This window comes from Cucumis melo, chromosome 10, assembly GCF_025177605.1.
Source record: "Cucumis melo cultivar AY chromosome 10, USDA_Cmelo_AY_1.0, whole genome shotgun sequence".
NCBI lineage: Eukaryota > Viridiplantae > Streptophyta > Magnoliopsida > Cucurbitales > Cucurbitaceae > Cucumis > Cucumis melo.
The window spans coordinates 11,891,747-11,913,343 of NC_066866.1; the positions used below are offsets into that span (position 1 = coordinate 11,891,747).

General features: G+C 37.1%; 1 long non-coding RNA gene across 3 annotated transcripts; it reads right to left on the reverse strand.

The window, feature by feature from the left end:
* Window positions 1–15,884: 15,884 nt before the first annotated feature.
* LOC127151247 (uncharacterized) lies at window positions 15,885–17,995 on the reverse strand. Of its 3 annotated transcripts, none has more exons than XR_007824041.1 (7): window positions 17,746–17,995; window positions 17,555–17,639; window positions 17,369–17,479; window positions 17,073–17,122; window positions 16,585–16,776; window positions 16,129–16,499; window positions 15,885–16,049 (listed from the first exon to the last, which is right to left on the reverse strand). It is a non-coding gene; the product is annotated as an uncharacterized LOC127151247 (long non-coding RNA). The 3 variants fall into 3 exon arrangements; XR_007824042.1 differs by having other exon boundaries at window positions 17,369–17,468; window positions 17,746–17,965; XR_007824043.1 differs by having other exon boundaries at window positions 17,555–17,646; window positions 17,746–17,965.
* Window positions 17,996–21,597: the final 3,602 nt, after the last annotated feature.

The window sequence follows — 21,597 nt, forward strand, 5'->3', positions numbered from 1 at the left end:
GTAGCGCTGTTTCTATTAACTAAGAGAAATCAGTCCTTTTTGCTATTGCAGTAATAGGGGTAAGAATTTCTTGCCTTAAACCTCTTTTGAACTTTCGACATCGATAAAACCTCAGTTGCAAATAACGCTTCACCGTACCTAGAAATTTCAGTAAATATCCTTCCATATATATTTTGCCACAAAAAGCGACCCTTATTCCAAACTTAAGAATTCATATTGTTTTAACTCACAGTAAGTATTAGGATAATACTTTTCCTCGAATATACTCTTGAAAATTTTCCAATCAAGAGTACTTGCATCACTTCGTCTAACCTCGATCGACCTCCACCAATTCTTTATTTCTTTCTAAAATAAAATTGTATCCAAGTTTACCTTTCGCTCTTCAGGATACCTCATGACTTTTTAACATTTTTCTAACATCATTAACCATAACTCAGCATCCGCTGGATCTGTCGAAACTTCGGATATTGTAGCTCCTAAATTGTTAAGTCGTGTGATACCATATTTTTTCTTTAATATCTCTAGGTGTTTATCCCATTGTCCTCGTAAACTTTTGGGTAAATCTAAGATACTTCTCTTTTTCGGTCTCTACTTGTTCCTTCAAAGTACTATATTCCTCCTCGACCTGTACTTGGGTAGAACCTCGAGCCCCATTTAGATCCCGCTTACGTTTTCAGTTAGGTCATTGAGGCATGTGTTGGGGCAAAACTTGACCCAAATTTATATAGCTAATTTATTTAGCATACAATGCATATATTCATTTTCTTTCTATTTTTATGCCCATTCCGAAACTAAGCTCCGATGCAAAAAGAATGCAACAAAATCCAGCAAATACGGTATTGAAACGAAAGAAAACCGATAATTTGAATATTAGTGGCAAAATGGTAATTAATATAAAAGTTTTCGAATTCTCGCGCAAAATCCACCCTGAGATCACAATTAAAGTCCCACTTTGTGCGTTCGAATCTCATTTGTACGCAAATATCAACCTTTTATCCCTCACTTGCCATCTGTCATTCATCCATCCGGGCGCAACTTCAAGATTGCGAGTTCTACCTCATCCACTGCAAAAATAATTTCAGATTTTTCAATCAGAAAAGCTCCATCCGAGCGCCCAACAGTCATCTGCCACGTGTTGTCTTTTCATGTCGCACACGCCCTCAACATCTTCGGTTCAAATCCTAAATCCCGCAATTCATTTTTTCAATGGAAAACTTATAATACTTTATAAAAAACCTGAAAACTTTCGTCGCACGCGCCTTTCTTCCATCTTTAAAATCGGCGCTTCGAATCTTAGTGACAATTATTTCCTATTTCTTCTTTATATACCCTAATTGCCCCCCAATTCTCACATCATCAATTCATTATTTAATTCCTCTCAATTTTTGTACAAGTTTTCTCTATAGAATTGAATTTCCCCCGGAATTCTTCTCCAGTCTGCCATTTTTCTCCCCAATTTCCAGTATTTCTTTAATCCAAATGGAGGCCTAAGCACTATCTAAGGTAAGAGACATTGGGAATAGCTAATTGGTTGTTATCGTGTCAGTTGTTTAGTTGGATATGTCATGTTTAAGCTCTAATTGAGCGACCTATTAGACCGTCTAGAATAGGATTATGTGATAAAAAGGACAAATCCTATAAATGTGTTGCATTTCTTCTCATGGTATGCAGTTAACACAAGTTTTTCTAACGGCTACCTAAGTGTAAGAGAAACAATAAAGGTGCATTTAGAGAGGCAAGGTGATCATGACGATAAAGTGAGATGAAAAATGACCTCAAGTTACAAGCATGGGATGGAAGAATATTTAATTAACTTATTACAAAGTATTGTGTACTAACATTTTGAGGCAATACAAAGCATCTATTAACTTCAAAAATAAGCGAGCATCCTCTCGGTGCTTTCGTCATACTTGCTCACCTCTCTTGATCCAAATACTCGAAACTAAGCTATGATTTGCTTCTAATCAGTTTGTTTTCATTATAAGTAATTTATCCTAATTTAAGATGAGCAACCTTTTGATGCTTTAACCGCACATATTGACTTCTCTGCAACTTATGTGAAGGATGAATTCAGCAAAGAGAGTGCGTTGCCACAATCCTTTCGTCGTTTTTCTAACTAAATACGTGCTTTCGCTTGTCAGGTGATTGCTAAATCTACGATTGTCTTTCTCTGGAATTGATAATGCTTTGATATTCGTTTTTAGCTAAACAAAACTTATAAGACATACATTCGGATTCTCTAATGTTAAAAATACATTACCTTGGTCCTAAACTAACTAAATAGATTAAACATGGATATCAACAAAAAGATGAGAGAATGATAGAAGAAATAGATTACTGTTATAAAAATAAATTTAAGCCTTTCGATCGTAGAGTACATGTCATAATGTAATATAATAAAAGTAGAAAATGGTGTACAGAGAAGTGTGTCACGCCTCATAGTATAATTTCTCATACTAATTGACTGATTTTTGCATGTTTATGAGGGGAAATTGGTTGGGAAGGAACTTTCTCTCTTCTAGTTTTTAAGCTCTCACCTGGAACTCAAGAAAGAAAGAATGAAGATAGTGAGCTTTGCTCTCCAGTATAAAGATTACACACCTAATATGTAGAGGCTAATATTTATAGACGGTAAGTGATATTGACAGGATGTCCAAAACTCATTAATTTTTCTGATAAAGCTGTGTCGGCACCGTGCTAGGCTATGAATCATGTGACATTCATGCCTCCTGGATGCTTCTGATAAAGTTGCACCAGTACTACACAAAACATTCTATTGTCCTTCTTCTAAGATTCTCGCCAATAAAATTTATCGACTAGTGCATCAGATCGCATAGCTTGATTACTCGATGCTTTGTTGGATGAATGTGTCGTCCCGCATGACGTTCTATCACTGGGATCTACTTAATTTTACCAAATATTCTATGATACAACATGTAAAATGTGATAAAACAAGGATAAAGTTTTTTTGTGATATGTGATACACACGTTAATAAAATTCTTTACTTTTTCCCATGCTTTCTTCTGTTCTTATGTGATAAGACTTCATTATTTTATATAAAATTCCATGATAACTTGTATTTCTACAATTTATCACACCCTTAAATTTAATATAATGCTTTTCCTCAAGCATCATCTCATAATCCTAAGCATTTTCTCTTCTGCAAGCTTCACTAGACTTCTCAGAATGTGTTTCTAATTCACCTCACATTTTGACATTTCAATCTTCGTTACCTACTCTAAACTTGAAAATATTTCTAGATTCTAAACACGACAAACTTAAGTCTCAAAATTTCCTTATTCATTTCCAAAAAATCTTAGTTCCAATTCTTACGAAATGGCTATTGCCTCCAAAATCATTTGTTCTTTTATTTTTCTCATAATGAAGCTTTATTAAAAATTATATATGTTAGGCGTTGAGTGGAAAGTCATAGATACTCTATGAGTCTGTTCCTCTCCTCAACTACAACTTTTATCCTCACTTAATTAATAACTCTCAGATTTAGTTGAATCTTTTCTTCTTATTTTTTGGTGAGATGTGGCAACATAGGAGTTCTTCTTTCAATTAAATTTAGAATAAAAGAATAAGTTAGTTTTTTTAAAGAAGAAAGTTTAAGTTTCAATCGCTTGAAAATGAAAAGTTCTTAGATTTTTTGAACACTTTAGCTCGGATCTCGCACACCCCCAAATTTAGAAGGCAGCAAAGTTCTCATTGTGAAAAAGTGATTTATAAGATGAACTTAGAAAAATTTACAAGGAGGTTTGAGGTAAAGCTTGCTAGTTAAGACAACAAAAATATTTACTAAGTCTATTTCACTAAGGTAAGATTTCATCACCATGTATTGGGTGATTTAGAGCTAGCATAATTCACATCATGAAAGTTATCCTTATGAACAACAAAAGATATAATGCAAAGAATGCAAAAATGAAAGCAGGCGACAAGAATAACAAATCGCATTGTAGAAAAGAAATATGGACTTGTATGAATTTGACACTATAAGAGACGGGGGTACTCCCGACGCACGAAAACGTCAGTGAAAATGAAAAATAAGTCGGAAAAAGATATGCCGACGTATTTCACGGCGTTAGAAAAAACATCGGGAGAACCGAGTCGGGAGAGGCATTCCCGATGTCGTACCAACACGGTGTCGGGAATGCCTCTCTCAACGCCGTCACATGCGTCAGCCATACTGGCGTCGGGAGAGGCACTCCTAACGGACCTTATGTCGACGCAACATGCAGCGTCGGTAATGCCTCTTCCGATGTTTGTTTCCCGAAGTCTGTTGCGCGACAGGACACCCTTCCCCGACTATCTTATGCATCCTAGTCCCAACGTTTCATGGCGTCAAATTTCTTTTTATATTTTTTTAAATATTTAATTTCTAACTTTTTTCCCCTAAAATATTTTGCTTAAACATTCACAACGGCGTTCAGATTGCTCAAATATTTTTTCCAACGTTTTGGATTAAATTAAAACAAATTCAATATAAATTAATAAATTAAGAAATACAAACACAAATTAAAAAAAGATTTAAAATTAATAATATGAATAAGTTCACAAAATATTAGTAAGCTTAATACAAAAACATGTAGTTCTCATAATACAAGAAAACGCAAGCATAACAAAAAGTCTCCCAACGAGGTGCGTACGCGTTCTACACCTTTGTTCCTAAAATGATATAAAAGTAACTAAGTTTAGTACATATCCATATATGTTCACTATATATTATCATTGCAAAAACTTAAGAATAATGGAGACATATATACGTACCGCAGAGCTAGGGATCATGTGGTGGTCCCTGTTGTGCACGAGTGAATTCTTCTATCAGCTTTTGCATTTGTTCCACTTGTGAATGATAACCCCCCCCCCTCCGCCAATTCAATTTTCAATTTAACTATAACCCCCCTCTCCAATTCAATTTTCAATTTAAATATAAACTTCCCCTCCCAATTCAATTTTCAATTTAACTATAAACCCCCCTCCCCCTAATTCAATTTTCAATTTAACTGTGACCCCCCCCCCCCCTCTCCAATCCAATTTTCAAGTTAAATATAAACCACAAAAAAAATCAATTTTAAATTTAATTATAACCCCCCCCCCCCATTCAATTTTCAATACTATAATCCCCCTCCCCCTCCCAATTCAATTTTCAATTTAACTATAAACCCCCCCACCCCCCAATTCAAATTTCAATTTAACTATAACCCTCCCCCCCCCCCCCCAAATTCGATTTTCAATTTAACTATAAATCCTAAACCCTAAACCCTTCAAATTTCAATTCAACCACAAATTACACACATTCTATATAAAAATACATATAACAAACAAATATCTATTCCAAAAAATCCTAAAACAATTCTCTTAAAAAAGACCCTAAAACATAAATTTAAACTAAACAAACTTTATATTTAAACTTATCTAAGGTGGTAGACGGCGGTGGAACGACGACGGACGGCGGCGAGGGACAACGACGACGACGGAACGGATGTCGACAAGCTACAGACGACGAAGGCTCTTCGTTTCTCTCTTCTCCCTTTCCCTTTCATTTTCAGTTCTGTATAAACACAGAACTGAAACATTTATGAAGGAGATTTTCTGACTCCGCACGACGGCATCGGGAATAATGGTATTCCGGATGCTCATTAGAAGGGTTTTTCTGACGCCTTACGGTGCGTTGGGAAAATCCCTTATGCCCAACGTCGTTCCCGACGCACTCTGCATGGCATTAGGAATAAGGTATATTTTTAATTTAATTTGGCCTATTCCCAACGCTAGTTGGCTGATGCGTGCTTCAGGCGTGGAGAATACCCTTTTTCCCGATGCCAGTCCCGATGCAGTGTGCATGGCATCGAGAATACCCTTATTTCTGACGTTCTTTGTACCAACGTCCTTTTTGGCATCAAGAAACCTCCATTTTCTTGTGGTGTGACGACGTGAATGTATATGCAAAGCATAAAAGAACAAAGCAATTGTTAAGGCCAAATACAAAAATACAAAAGGACAACATTCCCAAATTTAGTCTTTCTGCCGAAGTTTAGAGGCGCTAGCGGCTTGATGAATTGGTGGGAAGGGTGTGACCAGTTTTGGTGGAATGACAGGTTGCTATGCGTGCTAGTTAAATACCTCGTGAGTGTATTCCATTAAAGTTTGAAATTGCCTATCATGTCTTTTCCCCATCTATCACGTCAACTCAGATTATGTTATAACCAAGGTAAGTAAGATTGCATACCACGACGGATAACTCCACTATTTGTTCCTTCACTCAGCATGCTGCTTTTGGAGCCTTAATAGCAAATGGGTTATCTCTAGATTTTCCTCGCTAAGATATGTCTATCTAGCCCAATACTTGTTTGAAATTTTCTTCCATATATAGGTCATGCAACAGAGGCTCTAATGTAGTTATGGAGGTCCTCTCGCTCACTTTCTGCGAAGGACTCCTTACCAATGGGTCTTGTAGGACGGATGAGCTTGTCTCGCCAGCTGCATCGAGGACAGGTTGTTTTCCCTTAGTGAGTGGATCATTAACCATACCTTGAGTTTCCAATCTAAGTGGCTGATCATAAGTGGTCGCATCTTTCTTCATTTTGTCCTCTTTTGATATAACTATAATGAGGATGTTAAGGTCTGGGCACAAACGTTCTCTATCTGTTAAGGTCTGGGCACAAACGTTCTCTATCTTTGGACATATGCTGGAATGGTGAGAAGTGGATGGTCGACAACGAAGTTCGTCACATAGAAGAATCTTGGTGTAGGGGAATGATTTGGTTCTCTGGAGAGAAGATAATTTTTCTTGTGGTTGCGTGGAGGAATGAGAAGGTGTGAAGATGGAGTACGTAATGAGGTGGAGATGATGGTTTTAATGTTCACAATCAAACAAGGGCTTTGCTGACTGAAGAGATGGGCGATTTGAGAGGAGGTAGTGGTGAAGTATTGTGAGGCGAGAAGGTAGGAAGTGTTTCCTTTGGTGGGAAAGGAGGATGAGGTGTATCTTCTTTGTTTGAGAGTGTCATAGCTTGTAGAAATACAAGTTATTATAGCCTCTTTTATAGAATAATAAGGCCAAAATATAGAAAAAGTGTATCAAAACGCATTAATTATGTGGAAAAAGCATAAGTATTTAGAAATACACTTTACATAAGCATCTATGTCTGTTTTACCACGTTTCAATGTCTTAACGCAAAAATAAAAGCAATAGAATAGATTAATGAATCGCAAAGGATATCATACAAGAGCTATGCGAGAAGAACTCGTCTGGTGAGAACAAATGCTATGCGAGAAGCTTCATCATTACGCGAGGATGATTCACTAGAAGACAAGAATGGTAGTTGGGGATAACGTGACTTGACAATGACGGCTTTCAATCTTGACATGATTAGAAGAATAGAAGTTTCCACCGAAAGTTGCCTGTATAAAGGACCTCATCAACATCAAGAAAAGAGGGGCTCGAATAGGTCAAGAGATCTGGTTGTGTGGAAAGCCATATGTTGATCTCTAGCCAAAGTGCCTGAGTGGGTCAAATCCTAGAGAGTGGTGAAAGAGGGTAGTATTTCTGCCATCTATAAAAGTCATCTTCTTCTTCTCTGACCAAGCTATGGATGAGAGCTTAGAGTTTGAAGGAAAGGAAGTCCGTTTCCCACTTTCCCTAACTTGTAAACATTTTCCATTCTCTTTTCTTCCCAATTTTATATTCTTTGTAATATATGTTGTTCATATTGTATAATGGCCAAAGGCTTATATTTTTTTGAATATATATTACATGTTTATATCTCTTCAATCCATTCATCTCCTTACTATTCATCTGCCAATGTGTTATTTATAGTTTAGTCTTGTGATAAGTTCATGATAAGTTGCTTTGCTTATAATTCTTATGGCGTCCGTTAAGCTATTTTCATCACCTAGCCAGTGTATATCGCCAACTACATGAAAGAGAAAGTAGCAAGGATATGGCTAACGCACTTAAGGAGGGGTTTGGAGATAAACTCCACCTTGACAAGTCATTTGTATCCCGAAAAGAAGACAAGTGTGGGCAATAGGCGCCGAGAGGTTGTTGTCCTTAATTGCAAAGTTCTATACTTTTATAAGTGAATCCTTCTATATATATCTCGCCTAACTAGGTCGAGTCATTTGTACCCTAAAAGGAGGACAAGTGTGCCATTTAAAGACTTCGAGAGGAGCTCGCCTTAATCATCAACTAATTATGAGAGTCATATCGCATTAAGGCTTTTATGGTCTAATTGCCTAGTCATGCATAGACAGTCCTTCACCCATTCTCCATACAAGTTAATTCCTATCTCCATTTCACATCCATCTAATTCCCCTTTCCAGAATCTCCAGAGTACATAAGTAGTTTTACTTTCGTGTACATTCATTTATTCATTATTCTTTTATATCGCCCAATTGATAAGTAAATCCTAGAACTAATTGTTGATATCAATTTCCTGCGTTTGACACTGGATCATCTGAATAAACCTATTGTTTCACTTATACTTGGGCAAGCAATAGAAAAACTTGTACACGATAAGAATTTAGCTTTAATATGATCAATAGAGACATTAGGAGCATTTTGCATGCAAAGATCATGTTTGAACGAATAATGAAGAGATTCACGAAGACCATTTTCTATGCAATGATCTTGAATCAATGATACATTATGAAAGATGAAGTATAGTTTACCTCACTAAGTCCAAAGAAACAACAAACCAAGCAATAGGGTCCTTATTTTGAAGCGGTAAGGGGAGTGTCGTCTGATGTAATTGAGGAGGAGATACTTCCAACAAGGTGTACCTTTTTGGATATCACCTACTTATGGTGAGGGGGTTTCCTCACAGAGGCTTTTCTTACGGCTGTATCAACCTTTAACTTCTTGACAGGTAGAGTTTGGGTTGATTTGGCCTTCCTTTTTAGCAGTGGAGGCAATGGAGATTCTTTTTCATTTTCTTCTTCCTCATCTGCCTTTTCCTTTCCCAGAGTCTTGAAGTGGCGCTCTTCCTCTTTGTTTTGATGCAAGGTTACGCCTCTGTTGAGCACTGCCTGGTTACATCGCCCAGCAGGCATGTTTATTTGTAGGAATTGGGCTAGAATCTCCACTGTGGATAGGAATGTTTTGGCGTCTTTGGCGTTCTCCATCCAAGTTAGGAAGGCCCCTTAGATGATCGTTCCCAGGTCAAACATGGCTAATTTGAAAGGCACCATACTATCATGTCGTGTTGAGAGGATCTTCTTATTCACAAAGAATAACCACACATTGGCTTCAGTGGTCAGCTGATGTGGGTATAATTGAAGCCTCCCTATTTGTATCTTTTCCTAGTCCACGTCGAGCCATGCGATAGTTCTCAAGACTTCCTTGGCAATCCGTGTAGTTGGATGGTATATCAATTTGTGGCCAAAGTACAATTTTGCCTCATTGGGGAGTTTATATATGTAAAACCTAGTTCTTAAAGTTTCTTAAGAAATTTTAATTGCTAAGTTGTTGTGATGTTTTTAAGTGAGCTTGTTTTTTTCTTTTTTTATTAGGTGGTCAAGAGAAGTGGAAAAATGGCTAAGTGTTGAAGGCTTGAAGTTGGCGGCGAAAAAGGAAGAAAAAGGCTTGATGGTTGATTTTGGTTCAGTGTAGATGGGTTATTTGTAAGATGTTAAGCGTTTTAGAGATGGTTTAGGCAAGAAGAGTAATGAAGGTATGAAGAACCTCAAAAAGACAAGGCCATGTGTGAAGGTTACAAGGCGTTTTGGCTTGAGACTAGGATAGATAACCTCTTAAGGAGTGTCCTAGGTGTTTTGGTGCTAGGCAAGGACGCTTGTTGGATGTGCCTTGGTGTTTTAGCTAGACGTTTTGAAGAGAAGTAAGGTTAGCAAGAGTAAGACAAGCAAGAAGGCTTTAGGTGAGACAAAGCTTACGGCCAAGGGCTTTAATGGTTATTTAGTGAGAAAACAATGCTTTGGGCAAGAAGTGAATTCTAGGTGTTTAGGAAAGCTCCTAGGCATTTTGGGCAGTTGGTGGAGTGGTTTCTAGGTGTCCTTAGCATACAAAATCTGGTTTTAAAGCAAGCAAAAGGTGGCAAATTCTACTTTGCAGAAGTCTTTATAAATAGGTTAACTTCAAAAAGGAAGTTCTTCCATTTCCCTCGTGCATTTTCCTTATTTCTTTTTGGAGGGGCTTCCTTTGTGAGAATACTTTCTAGTGTGAGGCTTCTGGATGAAAAAGATTTAAGGGAAGGTTGAGTTTGAGTATAAAGAACACAAGAAGGTTAGTTCTTGAAGGATTTTGAGCAGTACTGGATTTCTAGACCCTACAAAACTCAACTCTTCGAATTAGAAGGTTAGTTTTCGAAGGACTTTAAGCAGTATGGGATTTCTGGAATCTACAAAACTCAACTCTTCGAATTAGAAGTTTTGATTTTGAGGTAAAGTAGGTGACTCAAATCTAAACACGTTTTAAGAAGAAACTTTTGCATTTTGAGTTCTGGTTAAAAAGTTATAAGCGTTTGAAGTTGATAGTATATTTCTAGAAATTTTCAGTGTTTTGGGTAATTATTGTGGTTGGCTGAACTTTAAGGTGAAAGGGCTTGGTGTGTGCGCAAGGTAAGGAAAAAAAGGTTTTATTGGGCTTTGGTATGGGATGTAGCACAGTAAAACGCATAGCCAGGCGACAAGGAGTGCGCGCTAGGCTATGCTCCAGGCCATGTGTGTAAGGGGTGTGCGTGTGCGGCCATGCCAGGCCAGGCTCGCAGCACCATAGCATGCAACAAGGCTAGGCGCGCAAGGCAAGCACATGTCAAGGCTTCTTGATGGCTTGTGCGCGCACTTGCATGCATGTCGCCTAAGCCATGTGGCCAGTAGTGTTATGACACTCATTTTGGGCCAATATTGTAATTTTTGTAATTTTTAGAATTTTTAGAATTTAGTTTGGAAATCTTTTATTTTAGAGGATTGATTTATATTTAAATTATCTAATTTCAGGACAAAAAAATATTGGGTAAATCTATAGGCCAGAAGGCTAAGCGACTACCTGCGAGTGGCTTTAAATGTTTTAAAAATAGTTTCAAACATATTAAAGTTAATTGTTTATACAACATCCTTTCCAAAGTGAAATATTTGCTACTGACCTTAAGGAAAATGTTATGTTTCAAGGCAAGAGTTTTAGTAAATGATTTTAGTATGCAAGAGATATTAAAAGTCTGAATTGTTGTTAAGTATGCTTTATGTGCAAAGCTATTTTAGTACGTAAAGTTTGAGCATAATTTGAGATTTCTGAATGAGATTTTCATAAGCATGAGATTCAAATGTTTTAGTCTATACTGAGGTTTGTTCTAAGATACAATGCTACAGGGGTATTATAGTTTCTTGTGCACAGAGGTCCTATGATGAGGGTATTCAGTAGATACCTAGCTTTTCCATCACTGTGACTAGGTTTGAGATGAGGGCCTCTATGGATGTGTATATTTTCCATCTCCTACCTATCTACAGGATAAGGCACTACTGATCCCTAGGTTTTTCGTCTTGTAAGTATCGTATCACAAGATACGATTTCATGCCTAGCTTCTTTGTCTCAATTGGTACATAGAGATATACAGTATAACAAGAAAGAGAAAGTTTAAGTTTTATTATTTTAGAAAGCTATTTGATAAATAGTTGTTGTTAAGAAATGTTTGTGTATGATGATCATTTATGAGCTGTGCACCTTTCCAAAGTTATGATTTAACTATTTTATTTAAAGCATTTATTTAAGCATGTTTAGCTATTTAACTAGTCACTCACTAGGCTATTCAGCTCATGCTTTCTAAAATATTTTCTAACTTTCTAGGTAGAGATCGTGGAATAGGTACCTAACTTCATTTCCTAAACTTGCTAGTTTTCAGTTTTTACGAGTATGTGTTATTTTGAGTTAGTCTTATGGGTCGTAGATAAGGTTGGAGTTTTAGTTGTGGGTTGTTTTAACTCTGATGTTGGTTTATTGTACATATGTCTTCTCAGACTCGTGCTGCTGTATATTCTGTAAGTATAGGCTACACTATAATTCCTATGTGTTTATAAATAGTTGCATGTATTTTATGTTTCCACTGTGTTATCAAGTTTTAATTAGGAGTAAGTTTAGGGTTGGTAGGTATCATTGAGGTAGATGGCGGCATCTTTTGACCAGTTGCACCGCCTCTTGGGTTAAAAGTAGGTGGCCTCGGAGGGGGTGTGACAATATATATAACTCTTTAATGACCTCCGTGGGGAAGGATACCTTCTCCTTATCTACCGTTGCATACAGGTCAGTTGGGTGAAATTTGGCCTCATAAAACAAATCCACCATGCCCAATCTAACTTTGGTATCCTCCTTAAAGAATTTCTCCCATCCAAACATTTTAATGGGTCTGCGTAGGAATTCTAGTAATGCGCCCTTAAACGGGAATAATCATTTTTCAATTTTATCAATTTGTCTAATTCCTGGGTGCTTATCTCCCTGCCTTCCTTCGCATCCTCAAGTATAGATGTCCCAGTCGTTGTCTTCTTCATTTTCTTAGTTGCATCAACTTTTAGTCCTAGAGCTTGTGGCGAAAGCCTTTGCTCTAAGAGACCCATATTTTCAACTTCTTCTTCGAATTCTGCCGCTAAAACCTCAAGATGATCTGCCTTCTATTTTTCGGCTGCCTTGTTTTTCACTGCCATATCCTCAATTTCCTCGCTCAATTTTATGAGCTCCTCATTTTTATTTTCCTCTTTCCTCTTCTTAGCAGCTTGGACCTCTATTAACTTTTCTTTTGTCCCTATTAAGGACTCTACATTTCTTTTCTTTTTTTGGAACTTTTGGCAAGAAACATCATCTTCTTCCTTGGCCTTCCTTGCCTCATTCGCTTCTCTTTTTCTTCTTGCTTCCATCATGCACACCTTATCTACGTGTTCTCACCTCTTTCTTTCTCTATCTTCCCTAATTCTTCTCATTCTTTCTTCTTCTTTCTTCCTCGCCTCTTCTTCGTGTTCATTTTCCAACCCTTTAATATACTTAATGACTTTTTTAGAATCCTCTTCGTTTACAATGATCTAAGGTTCTTGCTCCTGCCACTAAGTCCCAACCTATGGGTTTTTGCGAAGAAAACTCTTGAGTGTTGGCGGATTTACCAGTGACAGGTTGTTTAGATTCAGACAGTTTGGAGGATTCCTCCTTTCTTTATAGGGGTTTGGCGACGACAAAGGTTTTTGGGTTGGTTGTTTGCTTGTCGGCCATGAGTCTTGTTGGAAGGTATGAAGATTCAAATGAGGTGTTTAGTGAGGGTGAGGAGTTTTCCGACAAGGGTTTGAGGGAAATCCAGTTGTCTACGAGGCATAAAAAGAGTAAATCAAGGTTTACGAAGGGTTTCTCTTTGCTATTTATAAGCGAAAAGCAGTGTCCATGTCATCATTAGGTTTTAGAGAATTAATTGCAATCGACACTAAGGCGGCGCATCCCTTCGTAGGTAGAAGTTACCATTGCAATAAATGCAACACTTTGAATTCCACCACACCAATCACAGTTTCCTATGCAATATTAAATTTTAAGCGGGAAACTATCTATCCTATCGCCTAATTGTGCGTCGCGCACCTTTGTTAGGTTACCCTCACTACTTGCATACAACTTTCTCTTGTTTCCCTTAAGGCACAAAATAACTATTCTAATCTAACTAAAGAGCCATAAAGAAAGAAAGCAGTAAAGAAAACGGTGAAGGGAAGCGATAAAGAAATAAAGAAAAGAAAAAGAAATAAATGAAATAACAAAGTAAAAAGAAAGAAACAAAAAATAAAGTAGTAAAGGTGATGCACAAAACAAGATATGTTTGTATTACAACTGTTTTTGCGAGGGTGTGCAAATGCATCAATGCATTTAAGGTAAAATACATAAAGGCTTTTTACGAAAAATCCATGGAGATTTTGATGAGATATTCATATTCATACTATGCCTTGAGTCTTTGCATGTTTTACCTTAAACACATTCTTCTCATCAAGCAATGTGATCTCCATAGCACCATATGGGAAGATCTTTTTTACCACAAAGGGTCCATATCATAATGAGTGAAGTTTTTTTGGAAAAAAGACATAAATGCGAGTTAAAGAGTAGTACCTTTTGTCCAATGTGCAACTCTCGTCTACAGATATGGCGATCGTGCCATGCCTTCATTTTCTCTTTATAAATTTTGGCAGTCTCATAGGCTTGAGAATATCATTCTTGAAGCTCATTCAACTTAAATAACCTTACCTCCCATATGGCATGATTGCCAAAGTTCAACTTCTTGCAAGTCCATAATGCCTTATGCTCCAACTCTAATGGTAATTGACAAGCCTTCCCGAAAACTAATGCGTAGGGTACATTCCAATAGGCGTCTTGTATGTGGTGCGATAAGCACGTAACACAGAGTCCAAATGATCTGCCCAGTCCTTGCAGGATGAATTTACCACTTTTTCCAGTATTTTCTTGATTTTTAGGCTGGAGACTTCCGCATGACCATTTGTTTTAGGATTTTATGCGGTGGCAACTCTATGGTTGATATTATACTTCGTTAACAGCTTGGCAATGATGTAGTTGATAAAGTGAGAGCCTCCATTGCTGATAAGGGCTTTAAGTATCCTAAATTGTGAGAAGATATTATTTTTTAAGAATCTACTTACCATCACCGCATCGTTCTTTGTACAGAAGATGGCCTCAACGCACCTCAGAACATAGTCTACGGCTAACAAAATGTATAAACGGCCATCAAATTAAGGAAACAACCCCATAAAATTAATCCCTCACACATCAAAGAGTTCAATCTCCAAGATTGGCTGTTGAGGCATTTCGTCACGATGAGACATGTTTCCTGTCCTCTAGCACTGGTCACAATTGACCACAAAATTCCTTGCATCTTGACATAAAGTGCGTCAAAAGTTTCCACTCTGCAAAACCTTCGTAGTCGTCTTTTGTCCGCCAAAGTGTCCTTCATAGGGTGCTTCATGACACTTGGCGATTATCTCATTAGTTTCATATTCGAAAACACATCTTCTTAATATGTGTTCTAACCCTAATTTGTAAAGGAATGGCTCATCCCATCTATAAAATCTACAGTCATGAAATAACCTCTTTCTTTGTTGGGTGTTGAAGTCTTGTAGTCATGTCTTATATACTAAGTAGTTGACTATGTCTACATACCAGGGTTCCATTTCCTCAACGTAGAAGAGCTGCTTATTAGAGAAACAATCTTCAATTTCTTTCTTCTTGCGTCGGAAAGGTTTATTGCTTAAACACAATAAGTGATCTGCTACATGATTCTTGGTACTCCATACGGTCTACAATCTCAAAATCAAATTCTTGGAGCAATAAAACCCTAAAAATTAATCGCGACTTGGCATCTTTTTTCACCATTAAATATTTGATCGCAGAGTAATCAGAGTGTACCTTAACTTTGGAACAACCAATGTAGCTCCTATCACTACAAAAGAAGGGGGTCTATCGACGAAGAGATGCATCGACATAAGCCAAGAATGCATCGAGAAAGGTTACGCTAATGCAGAAACGAACGTCAACAAGAACATAGTAAGAAAAAGGGTTACTACCAACGCAATGTTCGCCAACATGGTCAACAAGTCAGCATTGGGGAACTACTGATGTCTGATAGAGACGTCGCAAACAGGTTACTGTCAATATCGTTAAGTACGTCGGCATACATAAACCATCAATGCGACGTCGATAGACATTATGATAACGTTGCGTCGTTAGAATGCAATGTGGGGTTCATGTACGAAATTGCATACAACAATACAAAAAACCCCATGTCACATTGCCAAATCCTTATTATAATATTTTTATTTTCTTTTATTTAATTTTAATTTTTTTCAAATTGAAATCGAATTTGATTTAAATTCATTCAAATAGTAAAAACAATAAACATAAATATAATGAAATGCCAAATGAAATTCATATTAAAAATAATTCAAAAATACACGTTCGTTGTTCAAAAGTTACATACATAATGAAAACAAAAAACTTAAACTAAAAATAGAAAACTAAACACATAATCTAAGGACCAGTGTCCCATGAAAGTTCCTCATGCATTCGAACCTACAATGGCACAAAATTAAGTTTGATATATATCACCAATAATATGAATTAAAAAACGTAAAAGTTGAAAATTACGTACCTGAATGAAATCAAGGCTCTCTCAAAGCGCGGAAGAGGTCATCAATCATCTTCCTCATTTCTTCCATATGGCAACCTGTTCTTCCACATGGCGAGCCTGTGCTTCTATGAGGTGAGTACTTTCTTCGTGCTTCCTGTTACTCTCTTCTTCTAATACCTCAAGATGAGTTTCTAGCTTGTTAACCTCCAACTATCGCTCGACAGATGTAGATAAAGAACTGCCAACAGCATGTCTCGACTTTGGCTTGGAGCCCTAACTAAGACCTTTTTAGTAGCCCGATCGTCTATCCAAAATGGTCTCGTATATCTCGTCCCCAAAGAGTGGTTGAGAACCCTCTAGGTTTGTTGGGACTGGAGTTCCAACATTTGATTCTGCAAATAAAATTTTTGTTAAATAAGTAAAACATGTAAATCAACTATTATGTGAAATAAGACAACTGACAACTTATAAACTTACATGCACATCTACAGCTGCCTGCGAAACAAACTAGCCACCCCGAGTGTGTGTTTACCTTAATAACTCCACACAGTCGACTAGATGACCCAGCTGTTCAGCGAGCTCCTATTATCGCTATAGAAACAACTTGGCACCACTGCTATGGTTGTAAGGCTGCTTTGCTCTAGCAGCCCTATTCATTAACGATTACTTCTACATGAAAACAATCAAAATGTTACATAAAAGAATGAAGTACTATTTGAGAACATTTAAAGTACTAAATCACTTGAAATTCATGCTTTGCTTAAAACATTGTGGTTTAAATACTTTCCAAACATTTAATATCTACGTGCTACCATAAATTTCTTTAAGAAATCTAGTCTCCAAATGTATACTTGAAAATAGTCATGAAATTCAAATACCTTTCATAGCTTCGTAAGTAAACATTTATCACATTCAATCATAATAACAGTTATGGATTATATTTCAAAGTTGGTTTTGTCACTCACCGTCTTGGGCTAGATCCTTAGTCTATAAGCTCAATTTAATTCTTCTCGGCCTGCCAGCAATTCAACCAAGTATTAAAACCCTAAAAATTCTGGTTTCCTAAAGATATACATAACATGTCGCACCAAAGATGATGCTCACGAAAACAAAGCTTAAGAAATAAAATCCTATTTCAACAACTCTCTGAAATTTCCAGATTTCAAACATAAATTTCAAATGACTATAACTTTCTCAATACTTAACCAAAATGAGTGTTCTTTATATCAAAATATTTATTTTGAGATCCTCTAAAACTTACCTGAAGACATGTAAATCTAATTCCCCATGCATAAGCTCAGATAACCCTCGAAACAGAACCACTTCTAGAATCGCGCGCACACGACCTCTTTAACTTTTCCCTACAATTTAACTGATTTTGCGTCATTTTTGGTTCATGATTTCTTCATGAATATTGTAGTAAATTGAATACGCTTTCAAACCATACCAAATAGAGATTCTAACTTCACCGGTACACTCTGAAATATAAGAAAAACCAGAGACCTTTTGATTTCGAGTGAAAACCAACTGCCCTGTTTTCTTCATCAACAAGCACCCAATTAATATCTGCATTTGCTCCAACTTTCTTCATAAAGTTTGTTTGAAAATGAGTTAAATTTTAGTAAATGTAAATCTCACCTCTTAATTCCTTTTGAAGAGTTCAAACCGAATTACAAACCAGTGATGTGCAGAATGAACTAAAATTCAGCCATGGATACACTTTGCTTGAGTTCTCCTCCTCTTCTTCAACCTCAAAATTCTAGTAAAATTCCTCTTATTCTTCCAAAATCTCTCTTAAATGTTCTCTGCAAATTGAAGAAGGAAAAGAATGGAAGTTGGATGAGAATTTGTCTTCAAAATGCTTGGCGGTGAAGGGAAGAGAAGAAGAAGAAGAAGAAAAGAAAAAATGAAATTTTCTTCTCTTTTCTTCTTTTTATCCTTTCTTTTCTTTCTTTTCTTTAATTTATTTAATAAAACTATTTAATATATAAATATAAATATATATATTTACACTTAATTTCCATTTTCTCTTTTTTTTTCCACATTTAAAGAAATTAAACCAAGAAAATATCGGGTTTACAACTTACCTTCCCCTTAGAAAATCTCGTCCTCGAAATTTAGAATGTCCTTAACTGAAAAGTATCGGGTATCTCTTTTTCATCTGATCTTCCGGTTCCCAAGTTGCCTCCTCCATTCCATCATGTCTCCACAAAACCTTTATGAGTGGAATCGTTTTGTTTCTCAAAACTTGTTCCTTTCTGTCGAGAATCTGAACTGGTTCTTCAACATAACTCAAATCTTCTTTTAATTCAACGGGTTGCTCTTGCAACACATGTGATGGATCTGGTATATATTTTCTTAACAAGGATACATGGAAAACATCATGTATTCATGCAAGTTCTATTGGCAACTCAAGTCTATACGCTGCTGGTCTCACTCGTTCTGTTATCTGATAAGGCCCAATATATCTAGGACTTAGCTTACCTTTTCTTCCGAAACGAATAACACCTCGCCATGGAGATAATTTCAAGAAAACTTGATCTCCAACTTGGAATTCTAGGTTTCTTCGTCGCTTATCCGCATAACTTTTCTGTCGATCTTGGGCTATCCTCATATTTTCTCTGATCAACTTAATATTGTTTGTCGTAATCTGAACCAACCCAGGACCTACTAACTTTCGCTCTCCCACTTTATTCCAGCAGACAGGAGTTCTGCATGGTCTCCCGTATAAGGCCTCATATGGTGTCATACCGATACTAGACTGATAGCTATTATTATAAGCAAACTCCATAAGTGACAAGTGGGTATCCCAACTTCCTTTAAGTTGAAGGACACATGCTCTCAACATGTCCTCTAAAGTTTGGATGGTCCTTTCGGACTGACCATCTGTTTGGAGATGAAATGATGTACTAAACTTTAGCCCTGTTCCCATTGCTTTCTGTAAACTAGGCCAAAATTTAGAAGTAAACCTCAGATCCCTATCTGAAACTATGGACACCGGTACTCCATACTGACTCACAATCTTATCAACATATAATCTAGCTAGTTGGTCTAACGTAGATGTCGCTTTAATCGGTATAAATCGTGCCGTCTTGGTGAGTCTGTCTACTATTACCCATATACCATCATGTCCACTGGATGTACGAAGTAATCCAAATAGAAAATCCATAGTAATATGCTCCCATTTCCACTCTGGCACTGGCAAAGGATTAAGAAATCCTCCTGGCCTCTGTCTTACTGGTTTAACCTGTTGACAAATCAAACATCTATCAACATATTCAGCTATCTCTTGCTTCATTCCAGACCACCAATAAGTCTTCTTTAAAGTTTTGTACATCTTGGTGCTACCTGGATGCATAGCGTAAGCTGAACTGTGAGCTTCTTCTAGAATAGCATTCTTAAGCTCACTGATATTCGGAACACATAATCTTCCCTGTTTAACAATGGCTCCATCTGTTCTCAGCTCAAACTCCACCTCTAAGCCTTTCTTGGATTTCTCAAACTTCTTCTGTAAATTACTGTCTTCTGACTGTCTTCTTACAATCTTAGTTACTAGAGAAGACCAAACCTGAAATTGAGCTAAGAGACTTCCTGAATCCTCTGTAGTTACTACTGCCTTGGAACCTCTTAACTCATTCAACAAAGCTACTCGAATACCACACAAGGCACTCTTCGGAAGTCTTGACTTCCTACTTAATGCATCTGTTACTACGTTGGCCTTACCTGGATGATACTCTATAGTACAATCATAATCTTTAATCAGTTCTAGCCATCGCCTTTGTCTCAGATTTAGCTCTTTCTGATCAAAAATATACTTCAAACTTTTATGATCTGTGAAAATATGGCACTTTTCTCCGAACAAATAGTGTCTCCATATTTTTAGTGCTAAAACAAATGCTGCTAGCTCAAGATCATGGGTAGGGTAATTACACTCATGCTCCTTCAACTGCCTTGAAGCATAAGCTATTACATTCCCATCTTGCATAAGCACACAACCTAATCCTAGCCTTGAAGCATCACAATAAATCACATAGTCCTTCCCTGTTACAGGAAGTGCCAAAATAGGTGCTGTAACTAGTCTTTTCTTCAATTCCTGAAAACTTTGCTCGCTTTTATATGACCACTCAAACTTAACATTCTTCCTTGTTAAAGCAATCAAAGGCAATGCCAATCGAGAGAAATCCTCAATAAAATGCCTATAGTATCCTGCCAAACCCAAGAAACTACGTTCTTCTGTCGCACTAGTTGGTCTTTCCCAATTGACAACCGCTTCTACTTTTTGTGGATCGACACTAACTCCTTTTGCTGAAACTACATGCCCCAAAAATACTACTTGTTCCAACCAGAACTCACATTTGCTGAACTTAGCGTATAACTGTTTATCACATAGAGTCTGTAGAACAATCCTCAGATGTTCCTCATGGGATTCTCTTTCAATCGAGTAAACTAATATATCATCAATGAACACAATCACAAAATGATCTAAATACTGATGGAAAATCCTGTTCATGAGATCCATGAAAACTGCTGGCACATTCGTTAAACCGAATGGCATAACTCGAAACTCATAATGCCCATACCTCGTTCTAAATGTTGTCATAGCAATATCTGATTCTCTAACCTTCAACTTGTGGTATCCTGACCTTAAGTCAATCTTAGAGAACAACACTGCTCCCTTTAGTTGATCAAATAAGTCATCGATGCGTGGTAAAGGATACTTGTTACGTATTGTAACTTTGTTTAACTGTCTATAGTCAATACATAATCTGAGGGTACCATCTTTCTTTTTCACAAATAGCACTGGTGCTCCCTACAGCGAAACACTAGGCCTGATGTATCCCTTGTCAACTAGTTCTTGTAACTGCATCTTCAATTCTTTTAGCTCGCTTGGAGCCATTCTATACGGTGCCTGTGAAATTGGTGCTGTTCCTGGTAATAATTCAATGGTGAACTCAATCTCTCTATCAGGTGGCAAACCTGACAGTTCATCTGGAAAAACATCAAGAAACTCTTTCACCACAGGAACATCTTCTGGCTTTAGCTTTTCTCTCTGCACTACTATGATGTGTGCAAGAAACGTTGTGCAACCCTTCCTCAGCAATTTCTCAACTTTCAAAACTGAGATTAAACTTCTAGAAACGACCTTCCTCATACCTCTAAAAACCACTTCAGCAAAGCCTGGTTTTCTGAAAACCACTTCCTTCCTATGGAAATCCGTAGATGCATAGTGAGCAAATAAGAAATCCATTCCCAAAATTACATCTAACCTCTGCAACTCTAGTGGTAGCAAGTCCACTAGCAGACTGATACCTTCTACTAAAACTTCACAATTACGTAACACCTCTTTAACAAGTAAAACGTCACAAACTGGAGTGTATATAGCTAACCCCTCAGATAAAGGCTCTAGCATCCCATTCATCTTAGTCAGAAATATACTAGAAACAAAGGAATGCATAGCACCTAGATCAAATAAAACATCTGCAGGTACAT